The sequence below is a fragment of the Nyctibius grandis genome, chromosome 2 (assembly GCF_013368605.1).
Source record: "Nyctibius grandis isolate bNycGra1 chromosome 2, bNycGra1.pri, whole genome shotgun sequence".
NCBI lineage: Eukaryota > Metazoa > Chordata > Aves > Nyctibiiformes > Nyctibiidae > Nyctibius > Nyctibius grandis.
In genome coordinates this window covers 21,622,409-21,647,135 of record NC_090659.1, presented here as the reverse complement: position 1 = coordinate 21,647,135, position 24,727 = coordinate 21,622,409, and the positions used below count along the sequence as shown (strand labels likewise).

At 44.1% G+C, this 24,727-nt stretch overlaps 1 protein-coding gene and 1 long non-coding RNA gene across 4 annotated transcripts in view; one reads left to right on the top strand and one right to left on the bottom strand.

The window, feature by feature from the left end:
* SIM2 (SIM bHLH transcription factor 2) overlaps positions 1–2,242 on the bottom strand; it is a 64,361-nt gene extending 62,119 nt beyond the window's left edge. Inside the window, exon 1 of one of the 3 annotated variants that reach the window (XM_068425304.1) lies at positions 2,224–2,242. The gene's annotated coding sequence lies outside the window, so the exon portion shown is untranslated. Of the gene's footprint in view, positions 1–72; positions 1,213–2,223 lie in introns of those variants that run through there. The other 2 variants (XM_068425302.1, XM_068425303.1) reach the window with 2 other exon arrangements.
* Positions 2,243–3,895: 1,653 nt separating this feature from the next.
* LOC137660547 (uncharacterized) overlaps positions 3,896–24,727 on the top strand; it is a 30,026-nt gene continuing 9,194 nt past the window's right edge. Inside the window, exons 1-2 of the long non-coding RNA XR_011047696.1 lie at positions 3,896–4,011; positions 4,233–4,283. This is a non-coding gene — a long non-coding RNA (uncharacterized lncRNA). The remainder of the gene's footprint in view (positions 4,012–4,232; positions 4,284–24,727) is intronic.

Below are 24,727 nucleotides of genomic sequence, written 5' to 3'. Positions count from 1 at the left end.
CGCTCGGGAGAAGGCAGTTCTGCTCTGACCCTGCAATATCTAGAGCTTTGAAACCGAGACTGAAAGACCTACACGAACCACGGTCCTCTGCCTGCAGCTGGAATCGGATCTTTTCCTCAACGGGGAGCAAAGCACTGGGTTCCCTTCACTGAAGGATTTCTTCTACTCAACCCTTCCCCGTCCAAAAATAATAATAAAAAGTATTAAAAGTAGAGCGTCCACGCAAGAAATCATTTGGCTAAGCAGGCTGAACCATTTTTGGACACCTTGTCTCTTAAAAAAAAAAAAAAAAAAAAAAGAAGAAAAAAAAGGAAAGACCGCGCTGCTCGTTTAACGAAGTGCAAAATGATCTGGTCCCGGAGCCCGAGATGCCGAGGAAACGACGAGCTGGCAAGGCAGCCCCTCGCTAAACGAAAGTCAAAGCCGGTGCGGAGGGAGCTGATGGCTGAAGTGCTCCGAAATCACAAGCTCGCATTTCCTTCAGACGCTTCTCTCTCGGCGGGCGGCGGCCGGTCTTGCGGCAGAAAGACGCTTTCCTCCGTCCCCGAGGGGCTGCTTCAGCTCCGGGGCGCGGGGGGCGCCGAGCCCGGCGGGGCTGGGATGGCGGGGGAGCTGCGGTCCCGGGGGGCTGCTGGCCGCGGGGCTGCTCCCGCCGCTCCGTCCGCTGCGCCCAGCTCCAAATGTGGTTCTCATGCGGAGTCAAATTAAAGGATCCGTTTTCCTCGGGACCAGTGCCACCTCAGCGTTGTCTCTTTCCAAACAAGTCCCAGCGCTGGCAAAGGCGCGGGTTTGATTTTGTTGGATTTATTTATTGTTTTTTTCCCCCCTCCTTTTAAAGAAAAAGAATTTGCAAGATCAGGAGTTGATTCTTTTTTATTATTATTATTTGTCACGTATTTAAAGAGCGAAGCGGTGGCTCTTTCGCATAGACATGCCTTTCAAAGGCAAAGGGAGGATTTGCTACATTCACCTCCCTCAAGGAGCAGCGATCCTCACCATACGGCAAGGATCGAAGGTAAAATTCCCCTCCTCTCGGAAATCCTAGCCGCCGCGCTCCTCGCCTGATAGCACCGGTATCTCCGCTTTTTTTTTCCTTCCCTTTTTCTTTTTTTTTTTTTTTTTCTTTTTCCAAGGGCAGAAGGAGCTCTGAAGTGGACCCCTCGGTTAATTCTTTAGCAAAGGCTGCAGAAAGCCAGGAGAGCCTCAAGAGGGGAGGGGATAATGTATCCGTGACGTGTCCTCCCGCGCAGCGCCCTCCGAGGGACCCAAATACAGAGGAGCCAGAAAAGAGCCGCAATTAGCACTTGCGATGGGACCGTAGGCCGGGGCGGGGGGAGCCGGGGGCGGGGGCCTTTTGCTGTGGCAGCCCGAGCCCGCTCCCCCCGACCTCCCTAAGGGGCCATAGGGCGCCGGCGGAGACCCGCGGCCCACTTGTCCCGTAACCTGTCGTCGCTCACGTACGCACTCGGTGCACCGGCCGTGACCCTGCGGCGCCTGGGGGGGGGGCCCTCGTACCCCCACCGGGCTGCCGACGGGGGCCGGGGCACGGGCATGCGTGGGGCCGCGACAAACGCGGGCCCTCCTTCACCAGACCTACTGCACTGCCATTAAGTCACCCGAGCACTTTCCCCTGTTGTTTGGCGCTGGGTAAAAGGGGCAAAATGTACCTGCATACAAATACATATGTGTGTCTGTATCATATATACACATGCATACGTATATATAGCACACATTTATACTATATATGCACATGATATCTATTTTGTATATACAGTACACGTGTGCATATGCATGTATATATACATGTACACACATGAGTACATTTACAAACTCGCACACACACATACATATTTATACACGGCCCTTCGCACTGATGCGTGCGGTGAGAGGGAAAGTGCGGGACCGAGCTCCGGGGGAGGCAGCGAACGCTGCCCAGGCACCCCGCTGCCCCGCAACCCTCCCCGCTGGTGCCGTACCGGCAGCCGCCGGTCACCAGCCGTGACTCTCCTTTGCCCGGTAGGCTGCCGATGACCAGGGCTTAACCCCGGAGCAGCCGAAGCGTCTCCCCGAGGGAAGGTGAAGAAACTCCTCGAGCGACCGGGCTTTGCCGGCTCCCCCCCCACCTCGACGGCGGAGACCCGGCGGCGGCCCCACGCACGGCAGCGTAGGCAGAGCTGGAAGACGCGGTGCTCACGGGGCTGTAACCGCAGGGCTCGGGGCTACCTTTGCAGAGGTTGTCACAGCGTCGCTAAAACAAGAGCTATGCCCGGGTGCCCGTCCCCGCCCGCGTCATGTTCCGGGCTACAGGATTAACCCCGGCCCGGACAGGACCGCGCCGCGCCCGGTCTGGCTTTGACACGGCCCCGACCCGACGGGAGCCCTTCGCGCTCCGAGGGTACCGCTGCACTGCGACGAGCGGCACAGGCGTGGAGACACACACGAGCACGTACATACACCCACTCCCAGGGGAAACCGGCCCGACCGAGCGCCCCTTGCAAAAAGCCGTCCGGCGGGCCGGCTGCGCAGGGACACGCGTGGCTCCAGCACTCTCCTGCCCCTGCGGGAGGAGCTGGGCTGCAACCGGCGATTAAAGCAGTGAAGAGAAAACCCTCGGTGCGAAGAAAAGGAGGGACGAGGAAGAGCGGCGGGCACAACCGGGGACACGGGAAGGGCATCGAGGGGGTTTGGATGCCCCGTTTGCTAAACACAATGCACCGGTCCTTAATATTAATCCCCGGGAGAGGCCTGACCGGCGGGCGAGTGTGTTTGCTTAAGCTCGCCCGCCCCTCTGTAATTATCCTATTACACCAGAAAGGGCCTGTCCCGGCGTTGTCGAGGGAAAGGCCGCGCTCTTTAACCTCCCCGCCGCCGGCGGAGGCCCCTTCTCCGCGGGCGGGACTTGCTCGGTCCCCAGCGCCGACACCGCTGCCTCGACTCTCCCCTCCCGGGCCGCCCCCGCCGGGAGACCGCCGCCCGGGACAGCCGGCTTCCTCACCGCGCCCGCGGTGCTCTGCATCTGCTACTTGAAACGTGGGGCAAGGACGCGGGGGAGCGGCGCCCCGACGGGCCCCGGGCCCTGCCCGCAAGGCCTCTTGCCCCGTCCCGTCCCAAATCTGTCCCCCTTCCGGCTCAGGTACCCGGTACCGTGCCCGTCCCTTGGCTGGCGCATCTCGGGGAAAGTGGCTTTTGCAGGGAGGACAAGCGTGGATCGGGAAGCAGCTCACTGCCCCGCCGTCCTGGGTGGGATTTAGGCTAGAGCTGGCTTCCAGGTCAAGGAAACCTGAGCGAATCGGTTGCACAGGGGACCCCGGGCGATGTGACCCGTTTTACCCTGCTGCACTGCCCTTTTTACCCCTCAAAATAGGAACAGCCCCGTACCCCTTTCGCAGGGGCACCCCTCTCACGGGGACACTTGGCGTAGGCAGATGTAGTCGGCGGTTAAACCCGCCGCTATATTTTTCTTTTTACGGAAGCGTGCTCTGGCCGGGACTTTTCGCAGAGCAAAACAAATCAAAATAAATCTAGAAAAAACGCCAGTCGAAAAGAAACTTCAGCCTTTCGGGGAAATTCTCAAAATTCAATACAACCTCCGCCGGCCGCCGAAACTGGACTCATTAGCAGAGGTAAAAAAAAAATATGCGTGGGAAAAATATTTTTTTTATATATATATATACATATACATATACATATACATATACACATATATATAAGTAGCTGTATTTCAAGGGAGGTCCTAACGGGTCCGATACGACAAGCTCAGCGATCACTAACCCCGAGAAGGAAACTGTATGGGACATTTCTGTGTCCTGTAAACAACATACAGGGACGAGCGATTGGGTCTCAACGGAAAGCGAGAGGGGAGCACGTTACCTTTGTAACAAATGCCGGTGGTTTGGAGAAAAGGCAGGTTTGCGAATGTTTGCAACGTAATCCCGACAGAAAAAAAAGAAAAATCACGTTGCTACAAGGGTGGCTCAAACCTACCGAGGTGGAGTCGCGATATTCAAGTCGGTGAGTCCGAGGTGGCTGCAGGGACCTGCGGGGAAGGGTTTTCCTCTGTCCGTTTTAATAAGAAACTCCACGCCAGAGATGAAAATAAGTAAGGAGAATAAATAAAACAATTAATTAGTTAAATATTCATATCTTATTTTCACTGATCCGTTATTGCTGACTCGTAAATTGGGCGCACACGAAAAGCACTTTATTTTAACAACTTTTTTCCTTGATTCTAGGGGGAAACTCTTCACCGGGTGGGAGATAAAGGGTGAGCGTTTCTTTCTCAGGTGAGCTATATCGCAGAGGAGTATTTCGCCTCTTTTCCTCCCCCTCAAGGGTTTAAACTAAAAATGGAAAATAAAGAGGAAAACGTGCGGTGAATAAGAACCCTTCCACCGCCCCACAAACAAACTGTATGGGCAGCTCCTTGGCCGCGAGTCACGCATCGCCCGGCTGCAGCGCGCCCGGAGCCGCCGGGGCTTGCGTGGAAGGGCCCAGCCCTTGCGCGCCCCACGGCCTGTGTGTGCGTGGAGGGGCGGGGGGTTACGCGGGTGGGCGACGGCGGGGCATTTCCCCGCGGCCCGCCGCTGAGTGAGGCGCGTGGCGGGGGCTGCCGGGGCGAGCAGCCCACGCGTGATGCTCGGCGCAGGGGGCAAGCCCGAGGGGCTTATTTTACGCCGGGGCGCGGAGGTGAGATCCCCGGGAAGGCGCTCAGGAAGGAGAAGCTCAAAACGAGGGGGTTTAATCCCTTTTTTTTTTTTTTTTTTGGTAATCCTGAAAGTCACGCAAAGAGCGTCTCGCAGGCGGAGCGGGCCCCAGCGGGGTGGGCAGCCCCGCCACCGCTCCCCTCCCGTCCCCTGCCCGCGCCCGGGCGGCAGGAGCCGGGCGGCGGCGGCCCCGGCCGGGAATCGGGGGGGTTTCCAGGGGCGCTTCGGCCGCGGTTCGCAGACATTAGCACGTTTCGGTGGGGACGGTGGCGGGGAAGAAGGGCCCAGGCAGGGGCAGGCGGCAGACCGGGTCTTGCCGTCCACCCGTGTCCGTGAAAGTGGTCCCGGTGCCACCCGGTCAACTCTTGCGACAGACTCCTTTGCAAGGACGTGACTTTGGTCTCTCACATGTGTGTGGTTTTCCTGAGTTTCTCGGTCTCGTATGCTCGTGTAATACAGGCAATGCTCGACAGGTCCAGGCTGGGGAAAATGGGGCGGAGGGGCCAAGCACAGTGCGGATCTTAACTTTGGTCTGATGTGCTTAGCTAACGTATTAACTGCGAGAAATACCGCCGAGTTCCTCAGGAAAGAAAATATCATCAGATATTTCAACGTTTACAGGCTGCAACATCAGCATTGGTATGAGCTCAAGAACTAGCAGCGCTTATCGTCCCCGGAGGAATCCTTTCTATTTTTTCTCCTGTAACTACTGTTCCCAAGTGTAGAAGCATACACACACACATGCTCACACGCACAAAAATCCTTTAAATGCCAATAAAACAGATTCCTCAGGATTTGTTTAACTTTCCCTGGTACCACAATCGTATATTGATATTCAGTGGGGTTACTAGGGTGCACGAGGATTACTAGTTAAGTATAGACCTCAGGATCAGCCTTCTAGTATGCCACTCAAACATGTCCTTACAAATAAGTAAGGCAGGAAACGTAAGCATTGACAATACGATTAATTTTCCCTGAATACTTGAAAGGAAAAAAAGGAAGTTAAATCATGGTGCTAGAATTATTAAACTACGCAGAATTGAGGCCTCCGGTTGCAGGGGATCGTTTTCAGCTCTTTACTTGAAGCTGTATTACTGCTATTGTCCAGCCTTTGCTGGCCACATGGGACAATGTTTGGCAATGGGACAGAAAATTATTTCTACTGGGTATGAACTGGAAGTATCCAGCTGGGACGTGGATCCCATTTCTAATCAGAGTGGAAAGAAGGAAAACTCAATGCTCTTTCTCATTACCCAGATAGCATTTTTAGAGTTTGTCAAAAGCAGCTTGAGCTAGCTATCCAGAAAAATACCTGCTGTTTGCAAATTAAATAAGGGTGTTTTTTTTCCTTTAGAACTAGTAAATTTGTTTATTTTTTTCTGTACATAATGTAGAATAGGGTACATGGTGTACATAATGTACACTGCCTTTACATGATGTACAGTGAGAATATAGACATGCGACACTGCAGGAGCTGTCGGAGTTGATGGACTGATCCAAATGGATAAACATTTGCAAAAAATATATCTGAGTTAAAAACACTGAATGCTCATGTTTGGGTCAGGTTTTCAATTTCGGTTTTCCGAGGGGAATAAAGTTATTTTGTTAAGGCCAACTTCATTTTTTTTCCCAACTGACCTGGAATTTGATGAAAGTATTTTCATAAAACTCAGATAATTGATATTAATTATGATGCCCAAAATTTCCTGACCAAACATTTACTTCTGCTAATAAAAGCTGCAAACCATATTTCTTTTACCTACAGTAGATAGTTTAAAAGGTGAAAGCTGTCCTTGGGAACAGGAGAGGGAATGTATCAATCATGGAGAGGAAGTTTCTAGGCTGAAGAAATAGGAAAAACACACAGTGGAGCATTTTTGCTCTATCTGTCTGAAATCCTTTGAACATTATGAAAGTCAATGTAAGTATTTTTATTTACTTTTTTTAAGTTATGTTCAGTGACTTGAACTTGTTTTCTCAGTGGCCCTCAGCTTATATGAATAGTGTGACTAATCTAGTGGAGATGAGTAATGGATCTGTGAGGAACAGAGGAATTCTGATGCAAAAATATCTCTCTGCTTTTTGGTGGTATTTTATGCTGCTTGGCATTCAATATATAATGGCTGTCAGAAGAACTTTGGTAATACTTTATGGTAAAGTTTATAAATACTTTAGTCATGATTTAGAAATGATGAATGGAAAATGATATTTATACATAATTATGTGATGTTTTACTATATTCTAAGCATATTCATAAGCAAATGTATACGCTCTCATTAACTGCTGAACCTTTGATTTGTTGCAACATACCGATTCAATATTTTTGCATTTGTCCATTGAACGCTTTGTAACACACGTAATAGCTGATTTCTAAATAGGTATTTTACCATGTACAGGCAGAGAAATTTAAGTCAAGAATAGTCTATTCACATGGGACTGGGTCATTATTGCAAGGGAGAGGGGATGGAGAAGGGAAGCAGAGGTTTTAGCGAAGGTCACTTTTGTGAACTTAAGACCTCAGCCCTGCAGATGGATGTGTATCAGCCAGCTCTCCAAGGCATCAGCTTAAAACACCATGGAATAATCACAGGAGTGCAACTTCAGCAAGGCACGACAAGGCACTGAGAAGAGTGGGAAGAGAGGGTCTGTCTCCTTGTCAGTGTGGCTGAGATGATTGGGAAGGTCTAGCATGGGCATGGGAAAAGTGAGGATTGACAAGCTCAGCTCTTGGGGAACTGGTGGTGTGGTTTCATTGGACATGATCCCTTTTGGTTCAAAAGGCAGAGCAGAGAACAGCCTCATACCAAGGTGTCTTGTTTGAAATGGATCACAAGTCTCCCAACCCTCATCCTGCAGAGTCAAGGCTTTGCAAGTGTGTAAGGAGCCCACGTGAGCTGACCTCACCAAAGTCAGAATACAAGAGGTGTTCCTTGCCTCTGCTCATGTCTTTCCAATATAAAAACAGTTGTTTTCTTCTGGTCACCATGAACTTCCCCAGTAGCAGTGAGGTTGAAAAGTTATGCCATTTGTCTTTGAAACATGGCAAAACATCCTGCATGGGCACACAATGCATTTGCTTGTACTGGTAACTCATCCCTTAACAAATTCACAGCAGCAAGTTTTGTAGCTGAACTACGAGTCAGTGAGCAAACGGATCTGAAAGTGGAGCTACTCTCAGTATAGGAACTTGCTGCTATTTCTCATTATTGTTTCCAGCTTTGGCTATAACTTCACGTGCCTTCTTCCTTTTGTCAGGGTTCATATGATCTAGGTTTCCATACTTTTATTATGGGAACTAGGGATATATTTGATCTTAACTGAAAAAAGATGACCTAAGTTCAGTCTCTCTTAACATCAGAAAGACACTCAGAAGATACTGCCCTCTAAAATGATCTGTTTGACCTTTAGACACTGATCCTGAAATCTGATCCCCAAGACCCACCAATACCAAAGAATTAAACACTTCAGTCACTGGGTGCCATTTGAATGTGCTCTCAGTTTCGGAGATAAAGGCCAGAGCCCAGAAAGGGGGTCCTGAATAATGCAGATGCTGAAGTCTAAAACAGAAATGCTGAGCACTTCCACTCAGTTACTGGCTAATTGTGGATATATCTAAAGCCCAGTTTTCATAATTTCAGCTCCTCAAACACACCCCTGGTCGCACCTCAGCCTCAGCAGGGCAGAGTTAGCATGGTACCTAATGCAGACCTCAGAAGAAAGTATTTCTCCGCTTCTGTCCTTCGATCTGTGCCCAACACAGTCAATGAATACACTGCGAAAATGTGCTGAAAGCTTATTCCTCTCCATGATCAACAGGAGATGTCCTCTTTTTATACACAAGACAGATGAGTCAGATACGACGGTGAATACCCAGACTCAGTTTCCTCATTTGTCCAAAAGGATTCAACCACAGGCCTCTTGTTGTGGTGGGTTGACCCCAACTGGATGCCAGGTGCCCACCAAAGCTGCTCTATCACTCCCCTTCTCAGCTGGACAGGGGAGAGTAAATATAATGAAAGCCTTGTGGGTTGAGATAAGGACAGGGAGATCACTCAGCAGTTACCATCATGGACAAACCAGAATAAACTTGGGGAAATTAATTTAATTTATTAACAACCAAATCAGGGTTGGATAATGAGAAATAAAAACTAAATCCTAAAACACTTTCCCCCCACCCCTCCCTTCTTCCTGGGCTTAACTTTACTCCTGATTTCTCTGCCTCCTCCCCCTCAGAGGCACAGGGGTAAGAGGAATGGAGGTTGTGGTCAGTTCATCACACGTTGTCTCTACCACTCCTTCCTCCTCAGGGGGAAGTACTCCTCACTCTCTTCCCCTCCTCCAGCGTGGGGTGCCTTCCATGGGAGACAGTTCTCCACGAACTTCTCCAATGTGAGTCCTTCCCATGGGCTACAGTTCTTCACGAACTGCTCCAGTGTCGGCCCCTTCCACAGGATGCAGTCCTTCAGGAACAGACTGCTCCAGCATGGGTTCCCCACTGGGTCACAAGTCCTGCCAGAAAACCTGCTCCAGCATGAGCTCCTCTCTCCACAGGGCCACAGATCATGCCAGGAGACTTCTCCAGCGTGGGCTTCCCACAGGGTCACAGCCTCCTTCAGGCATCCACCTGCTCCAGCGTAGGGTCCTTCAGGGGCTGCAGGTGGATATCTGCTCCACCATTAACCTCCACGGGCTGCAGGGGCACAGCCTGCCTCACCATGGTCTTCACCATGGGCTGTGGGGGAATCTCTGCTCTGGCACTTGGAGCACCCCCCCACCCCCCTTCTTCACTGACCTGGGTGTCTGCAGGGCTGTTTCTCTCACATATTCTCACTCTTCTCTTCTGATTGCTGCTGGTGTCATGCAGGTTTTTTCCCGGTTCTTAAATATGTTATCACAGAGGCGCTACCACTGTCACTGATGGGATTGGCCTTGGCCAGCAGCGGGCCATATTGGAGCCAGCTGGCATTGGCTCTATTGGACATAGGAGAAGCTTCTAGCAGCTTCTGAGACAAGCCACCCCTGTAGCACGCCTGCTACCAAAACCTTGCCACGCAAATCCAATACACTTGTCTATGAAGAGTATCTTCGAGGTATCAGACCATTGTCTACCTGAGTGTGTGTGTGGGGTACTCTTCTACTGAACTGACTTCATTGTGCATAGAAGAATAAAGATTTACTGGGGAAGGGACAAACCTTTGATGTCTTTTTGAAGGGTTTCTTGTTTGTTTGTTTTAAATGTATATTATTTGGGAACAGACATTGCACACAAATGCATTGAAAGCCTTTGGAATAGGGTGAGGTGCAGGACTCCGTTCTCCCAGCCAACTGCCCTGCCAAGCAGGCTTGAGTCACATTCTTTTTTTTCCTTTCCTTTAGTTTTTCTAGGCAGAGCAGCCTGGTGTGAACAGGAGGGACTGTGAGTCTCAGCCCCATTTATATCCTGCTGTTGCTGAAAAGATGGAGATAAAAACTTTGAACTTCCTCAAAGGCAACTGAACTCTCCCCTTATTTCATGAATTCTGGACCACTCTGTGGTATGGCAGGAAGATGAGGAAAACTGATGTTCTGCCTCCAGTCTTAGAGCTTAAACAATGTTTTTGTTCGCTTCTTCTCTTAAAACGCCAAACCCCAAAAAACAAACAAAACCCAAACAAACAAATGAAAACAAATTAAAAGGTTCAAAGAAAATCCCAGTCAGGGAACCTTAGGATGAGGAAGATGTCTAAGTCTGAGGTAGGAAGAAGGCTGTAAGGACCAGCCCACTCACTTAGCATCTCCCTGTGTCTAGCTTACATGTTTCACTGCTCAGCTTTTTTTGTGCATTCTCTTTGGAAGAGGCCAATCCCACAGCAGTTGAGGTAGCTAACACTGAGTTTGGAAATGGTGCTAGGATTTGGATTATTTATGAGGAGCTGCAACACCTAGCTTTATGTCTCCAAAGTAATATTTTTGATATTTTCCTATCTAAAAAAAACAAGAGAAATCTGTTTTCACATTGTTATGGAGCAATATATGAAATTATTCCACTGTTTTCTGGTGCTACTTATTAGAAGTTTGCAAACATTTCTGAGATAATCTGTTCTCATATAACCATCTCCATACAATGAACCTCAGCCAAATAAGATTCTTGAGCTTAAGTCTCCCAAATGGTGGCTACCATGCTGCAATGGAAAGACACCTCCCCTCCACCTCTCATTCCCCCTAAACCTATGTAGAATTTCCTTGCATTTCCAGAAATGCAATGTATTTCTTTTCCAAGAGAAGAAAACAGCACATTCTCTTCTTCAATAGAAACTGGCATGTACTGTTGTGTCCAAACACTCCTTTTATCACTCAAATGGTTTCAGAAAGTCTTTTATCTCTCTGTCTCCTGCTACCCAATATAAAAGTCAAAGTCAGGAAGTGCTTTTCTCCTCTTTCCTCCATTTTCAACTCAGAACCTTTTCTGTAATTTTTTCTCAAGCTTTCTCTACTTCAGGGTTTCTCCAGCACTGGAGATGTGCTATTAGCATATCTTGGGAAACCCTCCTGCAGTGGGGATTGGCAGACAACTGTTTGCCCTGAATAGATTGCAAGTATCGGACAGTGCAAATACTCACAGTGGGATTGATTACACCGATGTCTCTAACCCTCTGAACACATTCAGTGTGGACTAGATAGTTCAAAAAACAGAGAGGATCTTAGACTGAGCTGAATATTTGTGCAATTAATACAAGATAAATATTCTCCCAGCGACCTACAGAGTGCTTTACTGACTATTAGAGACCCATCGCTGAGGAAGTTTGTACTCTAATTCCATAAACATATTGGGATTTCAGGCAGGTCAGTAGGACAGACTTTAAACCAAGATGTATTAAAGCAAAGTCAGGGAAATAGGAGCATGAGGAACATGGAGAATGTTATTTATCATGAATGCCTGAGAGAATCAGCCAGTGAGCTGAAATGAGTTTAGGGGCAGATAAAGCTGACAGATAAATCTCAGACAAATCTAAGATGAGAGAACAGCATGACTGGAGAAATAAAATAGATGTGGTGATGATAGCTGCTAGAAGAGGAGTGAAGCTCGCAGAAGTTCAAAACCCATTTTCAATAAGATACTTTATCTCTGGGGATTACTCAGCCAGAAACTACAACTCCTCTGAGATTTGTCTCAACACCAGCAAAAATGCACAGGTCTGATACTGAAAACAGGGTTCCTGTGAAGAGGCTAAATTCCTCATGAATCAACATCATGGTCTTCAGTATTAACATGGCTTTCAGTCAGTGGAGGCTTTTTCAAATGATGTAATGTTTGTAACTTGATATCTTGTTCTGTAATCCTAGTGAGGACAGAGATGCTGTGGAACCAGGACATACTGGAATGATCTTTTCTTCCCTAAGAGCTTTTAGTTAAATGGTTTAATAATTTCTTAGGTTCAGCACCTAGGACACATGACTTGTCTCAAGAGCCTGATGTTTACTATTTAGTGAAATCAGACCTGATGCTGAAATACTAAAAAAGAGAACTTCAACCCTGCCTGCCTCTGTTCTGGTCCACCACAGATGTACATTTTCAGTTTTGATGTCCTCTATTTTGGTAAACTAAAAGAAGAAAATACTCAGACTGTTTGTGTATGCACATCTATAGATGCATATGCTTAATGTAGGACTTTTGATAACTTGATTTTAACAATAAGGCAAGTTAAGGAAGGAGTTTCAACTGTTATTTCCTGGGGTTTGACAGATTAAATCAAATCCTTAAGGCCATTTTACCATAGTTTTTTTTCTGAGCAAGTGTGTGATTTACGTCTTCTTTTTATTGCATGAACCTTTGTCTCAGTACTGTTTGATTTAGTCTGCTACTGGCTCTCAGCTGATTTTATTTTAGTATCTGCAAATTTTTGCACACAAAGCTAGACAAATGCAGTGCAGGGGTAAATTAAATTGTGTAATTTAGTGAAAAAGCAAGTTACTAAGAGAACAAGATTTTAACTGCTGATCCAAAACAGCTCTGCATGTAAACAACGGATCCTTGGTGTTTACTGTATACTATCTGTCTAAATACAAGGATTACTGTTTCCTCTGCTGTAGCGACTGGCTGGAGGTTCTCACTAGTAGCTGTTATTAGTAGCAATGACACATTAATTGAACTTCACTGCTTCCAGGTGTGTGGCACACTCCAGGGTCACCCAGTGCACTACAGTTTCATGTGCATTCAATTACTGTAGCATTATGAAGGAATGCAACATGTCATGCACTAAAATGTCAATTACCACTTTTTATGGGATAGCAGGTAAAATAAACCAATCAGCTTTTCCTAGTGTCAGTTTTGTCTCTTTGGTTGCTGTAAGCATCCAGCGAAGCACACCTTTACCCCCTACCTCACCTATGCAACCAGAAGAGAAATACATTTAGAAATTGCTGCTCACGGTTAGAAATTATTACATTACTTGTGTGTAAACGAGTGGCTTGGATAATCATGCAGTATTGCTATTAGTGACACGTCATAGAATCACAGAATAGTTTGGGTTGGAAGGGACCTTTAAAGGTCATCTACCCCAACTCCCCTGCAATGAGCAGGGACATCTTCAACGAGATCAGGTTGCTCAGAGCCCTGTCCAACTTGACCTTGAATGTTTCCAGGGATGGGGCATCCTGTTAAGAATGAATCAGTAACGGTGTGCCTCAGTGATTTGGTCTGAGACAGTCAAGGTCATGGGCACAAACTCTCAAATGGCTTCAGGGACACAAAACGCCTGACACTCCACCCTCTACCTGAGTCAGTGATAGCGTCTTTGCTAGAGCAGATCCCCTTGAGCTTCATAGGCTTTTCCAGTCATTTTTACAGTGTAAATGTTCACCCCACAGATGCCCTAGGAAAACTCCCCCTCTAAAGAGAAATGCCTTCTTTTATCAAGGTGTTTGTTCTCCCCAAGAAGGTCTTTTCCTGCTGCCCCTTTAGATGTGTTGTTGCTGTTGTGAAACCACTTAAAATCCAACCTTTTGGATTAGATGGAAAGTGGAATTTTTGGAAGCAAATTTTAGCTAAAGGAGATAGATGGAATAAAAAATATCCTTGCCATATTTTTGTAGTGGAATATTTTCACTTCTCTAATTATGTTCCATGAAATTTCAATGCTCAGTATCATTACTGGTAAAATATTTTTAAGATCTCTTTTAAAATTGTTTGTTGGCTGTGAAGTTGAGTTTAAGGAGTGAATGATTACCAAGCCATGCCTTGGTCAGCTGAATATTAATCAGCAACATTTTTTCTGTGTTGCTTAAGCCACAAGTTGTTGCTTAAGTCTTACATGAGTAAGAGTTGTATATAGATCCTCATAAGGATCAAGATAAGTAAATTCCTAAAGGAAAGCAGAGATTTATTTTAGAATTTAACCTGTGGAACTTTTTAGTCTGTTTCCACGGACCTTCCTGACCTTGGAAGATGGCAGGGTCAGTGTCAGAAACTCTTGCAGTGCTGGTAAGGACACTGGACCAACCTCCTACATCAATAACATCCTGAAGAAACTTGCAACTGCTTCTGACCAGATCTTTCAAAAGTTCCTGTAAACTGTGAATTAAGAGAGTGAACCTTTTATATGAAAGCCTGGGAACAGTGGAAAATAACATGGTCTAAAGTAGTCCTCCATTCATGTGTGATATGTTTTGTACCCCATTAAATTTCAATTGAATATATTTCCTACAACTACAGGAGACTTTACCTGTGATTTTGAAAGTCGTTACTGAGGGAAGAAAGCATCAGACTGGGATTACAAACATGCAGCAGACTCAAGGCTAGGAATAATAACTGAATTGGGGTGCCTTAGTTTCCCCATTTCTCTGCTGGAAATGTGCAGTGAGAAAGTATCATCCCAGGGAGGTTCCTTGTCTGCCATACTGAAGCCACGTGGTAACCGGCTGCGTGATGTAGAGCTCAACCTAAGAATAAGACAATTTTTACTAAGAAATATGACAAATTTTATGATTCTATGATATGATTCTATAAAATTTCCTGTAACTTGAGGCCTTTAAAATTAACTTGGTTTGTAGATACCTAGCACGCTGATTCAAAAGCCCCAAGTCTTATTTCTAGCTCTTCAAATTTCATACCACTCCCATGAGGCTAAACACACACAATTCCCATGGGTGGTATCCTATGGCCAGGATCCTGCTGGAGATCCAGGGAGATCTCTGAGAAAGAGAAGAGAAAATTGTAATGATTGCTTCCGATCTTAAACCCCACAAAATTGTCCCAGATCATGCAGGAAGGTGCTTACAAAAAGTTCAAAAAGAACTCCTTTCCCAGTCCCCTTTTTTAGCTGTAATCACACACAATACCTAGTTGGCTATCGGGAGAAAATATATATAAGGTAAATAAGTACAGCTTGCCAATTTTATCCAAAAAAAAGTTAAAAAAATACCTCAAAACACACTAACAGTTCTTTAAGTCCCTGAGTGTCAGAAGCAAATTCATTTTAATGGGTTCTTCAAAAGAATGCAGGCATCTGAAGAATTGCGTAAATCCTTTCCGTTGCGAGCAACCTTTTAAAAGATACAATGATAAACATACATTCACAATATATAAAAATATCTCTACACGTACACATGTGTATAAATACACATATGAATGGTATGCAGAACATTAAGTTGCACATCATTACTTTAGAAACAGCATAAATGGCTCTTTCTGATCTCTGTGTTTGTGAAAAAAACCCAAACCCCATCAAATTCTAGATCACACAGCATTTAAAAATGAAAGAGCAAAATATGGGCTGTGAATATGTCTTATTTATAAATATGTGTTATAAAAAGCCAGAATGTACACTTTATTTTTAAATTCAATACACAAGGGGATATTGTTTTAAACAGACGTTCAAAGTAGCTCCCTTGAAAGATTAATTCTTAAAATGAAGAATAATACAGATAATTTGAATAGCACCATTGAAAGGAAGGCAGTTCTGAAGCAGCCTTTGGCTTTGCACAGTTGTGGTGAATTCTTTGATGCAATTATTTATTGCAGGCACAGATGAATGATATGACACAACACATTGCCCTGGGGGGTAGCAAAAGACAGACAAACCTCTATGGAAGATGTTCGTGCCCTCTTACTTTAGGTGTTTAGCCCACACAGTTAAGTTAGGAGTGTGGGTACCCAGTACGAACCATCAGTACCGCTACGCTTGATTCCTCAGAGCATCTACATTAGGGATTTTGCCTGAGCTTCTGTCTTAGTCCCTCTAAAATATATGCCTCTCAAAGGATGAGACTCTCTCTCCCCTCAGTGAAATCTCATTTGACTCAGTTCAGCAGAGGAGCTTTTCTGCCCCATTAAATATCTATTCTGTCACTGTGTTTTGGGAGAAGGCCATCCATCCATTAAGAACTGGGCACAGGCAATTCGGATAAGAAATGGTAATGTATTTTGTACTCTGTTGACTGAGGCATCCGTGCAGGCACAATACGCCTAATTTTAAGTGGTCTCACTGACTGCTGGGACTGCTGACATAATTAAAATTAAGCTCGCGTTTCAGTCCCTTCCTGAATCAAAGTTTAAACGAGATTCGAAAGGGTTGCTTGACTTTACATCACATTAACATTAGCAATTTCCTGGCTATTGTTTTTCTTCCCCCACAGTGGTGACTTTTCCAAAATAGATCCCTCATCTGACTGTAAAGGTAAATGAAAATCAGGCCCATTAAATTTACTGTCTGTAAAACACTAATGCCTAACAAACAGTATCTTTACATTTAGATGGCATTTTTATCCTGAGGAATCTCAAAACACTCTATAAACCCTGACCTTGATCCTAAAGTCACTTACATACATGAGCAACTTTATATTGCATATCGAATAAGATTACACGTAAACGTCAAATTACCCATAAGCTTAAGTGTTTGCATATTGAAGACCGTAATGTATAAGTGTCACTCTGGACAAATGTTATTAAGATTGTACCTTATGCACAAACAATTAATATGCTATGTTAAGGAGTCAGCCAGGTTTCAGAAGTGCACGCTGTTTCCCATATACCAAATAGCATTTCTTGTCTGCATCCTCACAGCTGTTGTTTTCATCCTTTTAAAGGTATGCAAATAATTCCAGAATTTATTGGCAACTGTCACAAGAAAAGTGTTAATGAAAATCAGCACCACAAGTCACATAAACTAGGCATCGTTTAGGGTTTTTCACATTATATTCTTGAATACTGTAAATGACAGATTAAAATTCACTAAGTGTGTGATGACATCTGGCTGTTTTGCCAGATTTCATAGTCCTGTTACGTTGACTAATCTGATGAAAAGGTAAATTGACCAAGTCCATAACCATATCACTCATAACTATAACTCCTATAAATTCTCCTTGACTGCAGACTCTACTTAATACCCAGAAAAGGCGTTCTGATTTAGAAAGAAGCTTCTCTTGGGATGTCCTAAAATTATTATTTTTAAAAGTTTTACAGCATTCGTCACCCTCTTGGCAGTTGCTCTTGCCCTTATCTTATAAATAAACTACTAAATAACCCACCTTTTTTTTTAATTCTAAGTTATAAGAGCACAGGATTTAAAAGAATCCCTTGTATCTGAAGGCTGAGTCTTTTTTGTTGCAGACACTTGCATTATGTAGCCCTTTCACAGGCTGACCACGCTGCAGCTTAAATGCAGCCAACTAACTTTTTAGCCCATTTGAAATGCCCCAATCCTTTTGCCAGTAAATGCCTATCACCTTCCAGGTACAAGGTGGCAGCATATTTACACGGGACACAGTGTTTCTTACATGCCAGGCTCAGAGGGAATTGCCTTGTAGACTGCTACTTAAACAAACCTTTAAGGGACAAATTTCTATATACTGTCTTCACGGTCCTTTCAAATTAGCAAAATATCACAACATCATACCCATCTGTTAAAAGTCCTGAACACTCTGTAAGATACTTGTTGACGTACTCAAAAGAAGTGTCCTGATGAAGGTCGACTTAATAATTTTAAAGCAAGATATAAAAGACAGATTATTCTCTCTTATTTCTTGCATTCATCTTGACATTTGACAATCCTGCCTCTGCTAGGGTCAGCACGGGATTTGCTGTTTTACTCCTGTTGGACAACATTGCTCACGGTGGGAAAGATTCTGAGATTAGCAGCTGCCTTTGAAAACCAAATACCCTTCCCTCCCTCTCCTTCGCTAGGTCAGTCAGTCTTTTGTTCAGTTCCTTGTATAACCAAAACAATGTGACAACAGCAGAAAATATTCTGTATTAAATGTTTGTCTTGTAGAAATTCAGTGGAATAGAATTTGGTCATTATTTAACTTGTAAAATTTAGGACTCAATGAACAACAAGGGCACTCATACTTTTATTTTACTAAGTTGTTTAAAAAAATCTGTTTTCATCCAAGAGAAAATATTTGATGCTATCATATTCTCTCTGTTTGCTTCAGCAGAAAAAATAATTTATCAAAATCATCCAGATAAAGTGTCTTCTTAATTTTCCTTATATGACATATTATTTCACACACCACATAAAATACACTCATGTATCTAGATGGCTCTGTCTGTATTCAGAACTGATGCATGTGCTAGATGCTGATTATTCTACTCAAGCACTTCTCATTATTCTATTTAAGTACTGATCACTCAGCATGGTCAGAAGATAAGATAAAAATCAGCTTTATTTCTTATTCTGAGAAAAGCTGACATCAGGATCAATAAATCCTGACAGAAGCTATTAACATTTTAATGAGTTACTCAATAATATTCTAAAGATGTGCTGGCAAGTCAAGCCTCCTTTGATTAAGGACAAATTTCTTAGACTACTGTAAATATATATATCAAGGTCCAGAATGCAAAGCTGACACTTATCAATCAAGAAAAAAGGGCAAAAGTCATGACTAAAGAAGCTAAGGAAGAGCCTGTCCACATGATTATAATGATTACTGTACATGATGGAACTTTTTAAGATGCCATTCATCTTAACCAAACAGAGACAAATATTAGTCGTGGGGTTATGTGTTTGGATGTCATACAGTTGAAGGAAGCGCCCATGACTTGCTACTGCAACGTATAGAAATCCCATGATATTGGGAGCAATCGGGCACGTCTGTATATGGTTGAACAGAACAGCAAATAAGAGCAGTAAGCCAGGTGAATGGGAAAGCAAGTGTCTGCAAACTCTGCTGAGACTCAAGAAAAAGGCACAAGGGGGCAACAGGGTGAAATATACTTCTAAGGGCTAGTTTTGCCCTTTAGACTATGCGATTTAATTGCACAAAAATGGATCAGGGTTTGACCTAAAGGAGAGATGTTACCTGACATAGTGTTAAACGTTGCAATAAATCTGTTGTCTGGATCATGCTATTGAACATAATGCCAATAGGTTACAGGAAAATCCTGGCTGGGTGGCCATGCTTACAGAATATTGACTTGAGTGCAACATTTTAATAAACAAATATGAGTCTTTGAACACAAAGTCAAACGTGACTTTTCTAATGGAAGCAGTCCAATAGGCTCCAAAGTACTGCAATAAAGCTGGGCACAGCAAAGGGCTGTAGGGGCTCCCCATCAAGACAGAAGAGAAAGCTGTGTAGGTCACATAAAATCACATTAACAAGTCTGCCCTGTAAGTATGAACATATGGAAAAGAATTATGAAACCAGCCAAAAAGAAACTTGTGTTGTTAGATAAGCTCCTCTGTGGGCCTGCATTACTCACAATGAAAACATCTATTGGTTTCAGTAGGAGGTATTGGTCTGAACATGAGATGAAACTTTCATCAAAATACAAAAGAAAAAGGCTGCAAAACCAGAAAGGGCAGAAAAATGCTCTCAATTATTTTGTGTCATTGATGATAAACTCCTTGAATACGGCTCATGATGTTCTAACACCTGAGTTTCCAGTTTGTGATGTAAGAAATATACATTTGTGATCAAGAACTGCAAAAAAATCCAATATGCTCTCTCTGCACCAGCAGAGGATGCCCAGAACATGGAATTGAAGCTCTGGAGTTCGATGACCAGAATACTTACAGTTCCTAAAAAATAAATTTAGATGAAGACTCAGAACTGCCTCATCCAATGTGGAGCACTCTGATGTTTTATAATGAAGAAAACTACTGGTAAGAGAGAACAAGGAAAAGGAAGAAAAATTAAAAAAGGAACAAAAAATTTGATTATGCCACCTACTCTGCACAAGATCCTCTCTTTTATAATTGCCCATATTTATGGGTTTAAAATGCTACTATATGAAAATACTCCATTAATTTCTTGATAACTTTTCAGAGGCATGCTGCTCAGAAATGAGGAGTGCTAGGACTTCACAAACAAGCGGGTCGTGCAACTGTTGAGTAAATTGAACTCCATCACATTGCAGAGGGAAATATTCCAGATTTCTTCTCTTAGTGCTTTCTATATATATTATATATAATGTTGTGCATGTGCATAAACAAAACAGAAGAGATTCCAGGGTTCTGGGAGCAAAATGAATAACGTTGGTATTCATAAAAACATTCAACAACTGAGGCTTTGTTGCAATCAAGTTGCTATTGGCACTCACTAATAGACATGACATTTATTTACCTCTCTGATGGTCTCAGTGCCTTGTGACATAAACCAGCATTTACAGGACTAAGCCTTGAAAACAAAACCCCTAGGAGAGTCATGAATGCCACTTCAGTATATTGGGCAGGTGGCAAAGGAATGGATATCACCCAAACCCATTGATACGCTCTTATGTTTTCTTTTTTTTTTGAAACTTTGGTCAGGCATTCATAGTGTATAAATATCAACAGTCAGGAATAACTTCATACACAGCTGTATTTTTTTAAATTCTGTTTTGACTGAAAGGATTGTCTTGCAGTCTGTGCATGGACAGTGCTGAAGATTTGCTTGGTGAAGCAGAATGTGTTTTGAAGATTGTTTACTCTTTTTTTCTGTTGAAGTTCTTGCACCGAATGGGATCATCCATGTCACTCAAAGGTGCGGACCCGGTCCATGTTCATGTAGAGACTGGATAATATAAAGTTTGTCCCCACGTCATCTTTTATGTGCATAAAGTGTTCGAGATCCCTAAATCCCTTCTTCTGCAAATGGCCAGAAGGGTTGCCAACCCCGCAGAGCTGTGCAGGTTGGGTTCAGGCCCTTCTTAGGAGCTACTGAATAATTTTATCTAGTACAGATGTCAAGTATAATGTATAAGAAAGCCTAAGAGCTGGGCTAAGTCCCTGTCTCTGTCTTCCCACGTGAGGACCCCATGCGCCTGATTAGAGCATCACGGTCCTTCCTAACACAATGACTCTTGAAGGCTTTTATGTGTGTGTGACCCAGCAAACAGAGGAGTGCCCAGCCTCGCCAGTAGCTCCGTCACCAGGGTGCTGTCTTGCGAGGGCCTTGAACAACCTGTGTCCTGAGAAGTGCTTTAGCTGCTGCATTAGAGGACAAAAGGTTATTGTGACGACCGCAACATCTTGCTCTTTTTTAGCCTGTGTGATAAAAGAGGAGAGTGACCTCTTGCTACGTTGTTGAAAGGAACAACAGCTTGGGTTAAGAGCCTAACCTCCAAAAGATGCAAAATGCATGGCATGCTGCTCTTTAAAGCATTTCTCACTAGCTGATTTGTGTAAGTCCCCGTTTAGCGTGCTGGCTGAAGGGAGTCCCAGACAACACACAGAGGAGCCAAGCGTGTAACCAAGGTTGGGCTTGAGTCATGGGGCAGGGGAGACAAGAGCATCTATGTCCCTCTGTGGACCTAATCTCAAGGCCTGACTCAGATGTTGTTTGACACATGTGGGTTAGATTCAGTTTTGATGCAAATGGATTCTGGTGACTTCACTGTGGCTGCACAGATATCAATAAGATCTCGTTTCCCCACACAGCTTTATAGGTTCTTGTGGAAGGCATGTTTTTTCAAAAACATCTCATTCTCTTCTGAGGAACTTTCAAAGGAAATGAATCAAAATCTTCCTCTCTATTTTTTCAATCAGATAGGTCTCATTTATCCATTAAAAGCAAAAAAAAACATAATTGGAAATGAAAAAAATAATTTCTATTAATGTTAAGTCTTTCTATAAAGGACTTTGATGCTCTGGAATATTTAAAAATTATCATGTTTATTTCTATTTTTTTCCTAGATATTATTTCCATTTTTTTTTCTCTTGTTCATTTGAATTTTCTTCACAGACTCTGCTTTCTATTTCTGGTTATTGACATTTCTGTTTACTGAATTCCCTCTAATTGAATCCTTCTGTGGTGGATGGGATGGATCACCTCCCTACCCTGCAGGCTCTGCTCCCATCCAGCCGCTGGATGGCATTCACCCTTAGCAGAGTGGCCCATGGCTCATCTAATGACCTACTATAACAACTAGGTCTGTTCTTAGAGAGCTATCATCAATCAACTTGTTCCCTGTCCTGTGCCTGTGCCATCCCTACATAGCACTTTACCCGCATTCTTACTGAATTAAATATTTTAAAATGCTACTTCTCAGTTTTGTAGCTAACATGTAGAGTCCAGTTTCATTCTTTCACTATTTACAGGTCTTCCCAAACTGGAGTCATCTGCAAATGTGATTAGCACTTTGCTTATTTAACATCCAAGTCAGTAGTGAAAATACTAGTACCAGATCCCAGGACAGACCACTGCAAAACCGTGCTCAGCACAGTCTCCCATGTCATTAGTGACTGCTGACAACTGCTGCCTGAGTACACTGCTCCAAACACCTTTGCATGCCACCTTGTAAGGGCCCCTACTATGTTTTCTCCTTTTCCAGCCATCCAGTATCAATGGTCTTCCTCAAATGCCACATGTCTATAGTTTTCTCATTCCGTTCTGGGACCTTGCTGTCTACCACCCTTTACTTGCACCCTCACTGCCAGGTTTGGAGTTGGAAGGGGAATTTCCCTCCCAGAGATCAGACCAGCCAGGACCATCTCTCCTCTGCTCTCAATAGCATGAAGCATTTTTGTACTATGTTCTAGGAGTTAGAAGACATTTTGTGCTATTGCAGGGTCCTGGGGCAGAGGCAGCATGCTTGATCCTCTTCTGCCCTCTTCCTGTGGCACAGAAATAACTGAGTTTTTGGCAAAAGGATACAGACTTTTTACAGCATTTCGGGTAGAGTTTAAGGTTTGTGCATCAACTCAATGCTCTGTGTATGCTTTCAGAGTTCCCTGCCTGTGTTCCTCTGCATTAGTTATTCTTGGTGTCCCATGTGAACTGCATTCACTTCATGCCTTGGCCTCCCTGATTTAGTCACTACATCTTCATGCTGTGTTTCTGTGAATTACTGATCTAGTTTCTAATTTCTATACACTCTCTCCTTGAGTTTGAGGCCTGTGAAAAGAACTCACAATGTAGCCTTCTATGTCTTTTCTACACCATTTTCCCATTCATTTCACAATGAGATAATTTGTTGATGTGTTTATAATGCTATTTCCTTAAGAATCCTTTCCACTTCTTTGGACCAGTTTCCTGGGAGATCAGTCCTACAAAGTCTCTGACTTCTCTGAAGACCACTTGCTTGAATGGATTCATGGCTTCTATTTTGTTGCTCCTTCTCCTTGATTGTAAGCTCTGTCATTTTAGTCATCCTTACCCAAGTTAACTTCTGTGTGAACCAGTTGCTTCCCTGCAGTTAGAATTGCATCAGAAAAAGCTTCCTCTCTAATGTCTTTCTTCACTTTTAGAATATACAGATTAAAAAGGAAAAGGACAGCACTGCATCCCCTGTGTTTTCTGGACAGTCGATTTGCCTTTCTCTCCCAGAAGATGTTTGAATAATTAAAATCTGTACAGGTCACCAAACTTTGTACCCGGAATGATTTTGTTAGTTACTCAACAAAATATTTATCCACTTGACCTTCCGAATTTGGCAGCCTAGGTTGGATCTGCAGATCCATGACTAAGTCCAGTTCTTTTCTTATTTTATAATTACCTCTCTCACCCTCTGCTCTGCTGGCCACATTAATTCATACATTTTACGATGTTCCCTTTAATTCTTTTACCCCAGTTTAGGACTCTCTTCATTCAAGTAACAAATTGGTGAACAAAAGATTCTCTTTTCCTTTCTCATGACGTTAACTCCACCCATGCTCAACATCAACACATGGGAATGCGATGGCCCCTGGCAATGTCATTGATGCAGCCACAAACAAACAACAGCTCCTGGCAGGGGAGATGGAGGGATATACTGAGAGCAACACCTGAGCCTCTAATCCCTTATTCCTTCGGCCTTGGGAGTACTCTGATGTGCCCAGGGTGACTCCTGGTACTGTCATTACTGATCAGAAAAATGGGAAGCAGAGATGCCACAGAGATGCCTGATATCTTCACAACTTTTGTGCAACTGTTTCAGATTTGAGCTCTTTGCATGTAGCATACCTCCTTGAATGTGAAGCTTGGTCCACTAGTATCTGTCTTCATTGCCTCCTTCCTCAGAGCAATGACTGCCATCACCTTGTGCTTTTTTTGAGAGTGGTAGTGATGAGTCCCACGTTTTTTATGGCACATGACTTTTGATTTTCCACTGCCCTGTCCTCTAGCAGGTTCATTTCCTATTGGAAGAAGAAAATAACCTCCATATCCAGGGGACACTAGCCTCCAGGTCAACCTCAATCCTTTGAGATTGACTAATTCATATTAATTACACACACACACACACACACTCACACTCACTCTTACATAATACACGCATAAAATCTGTTATGAAATAACTTTGCCTATTGCTGGTGCCACTGCAGACCTCACTCACTGCTTTTGGGATATAAGATCCTACACTGTGCTGCTGATGCTCTCATGATTGTAATTAATTACTTCTCCTCCTGCTTCTTCCTCCTACTGCTCTCTTATTTTCCTCCAGAGACATTTCCCCAGCAAGCATCCCCTATGCCAGGTATCATTCCCAGCTTCATTTCACTGCAGTGAATTTGGACAATCTGGGTCCCGTCTCTGGCTCTCAGAGGTGCAGGAGAACAAGGTTTCCAAAATATAATTCTCTACTTAGACTGAAGCCATTGTGATCCTTCCCTTAAAAACACCATTTGTAAGCCAGCCAAACAATATGT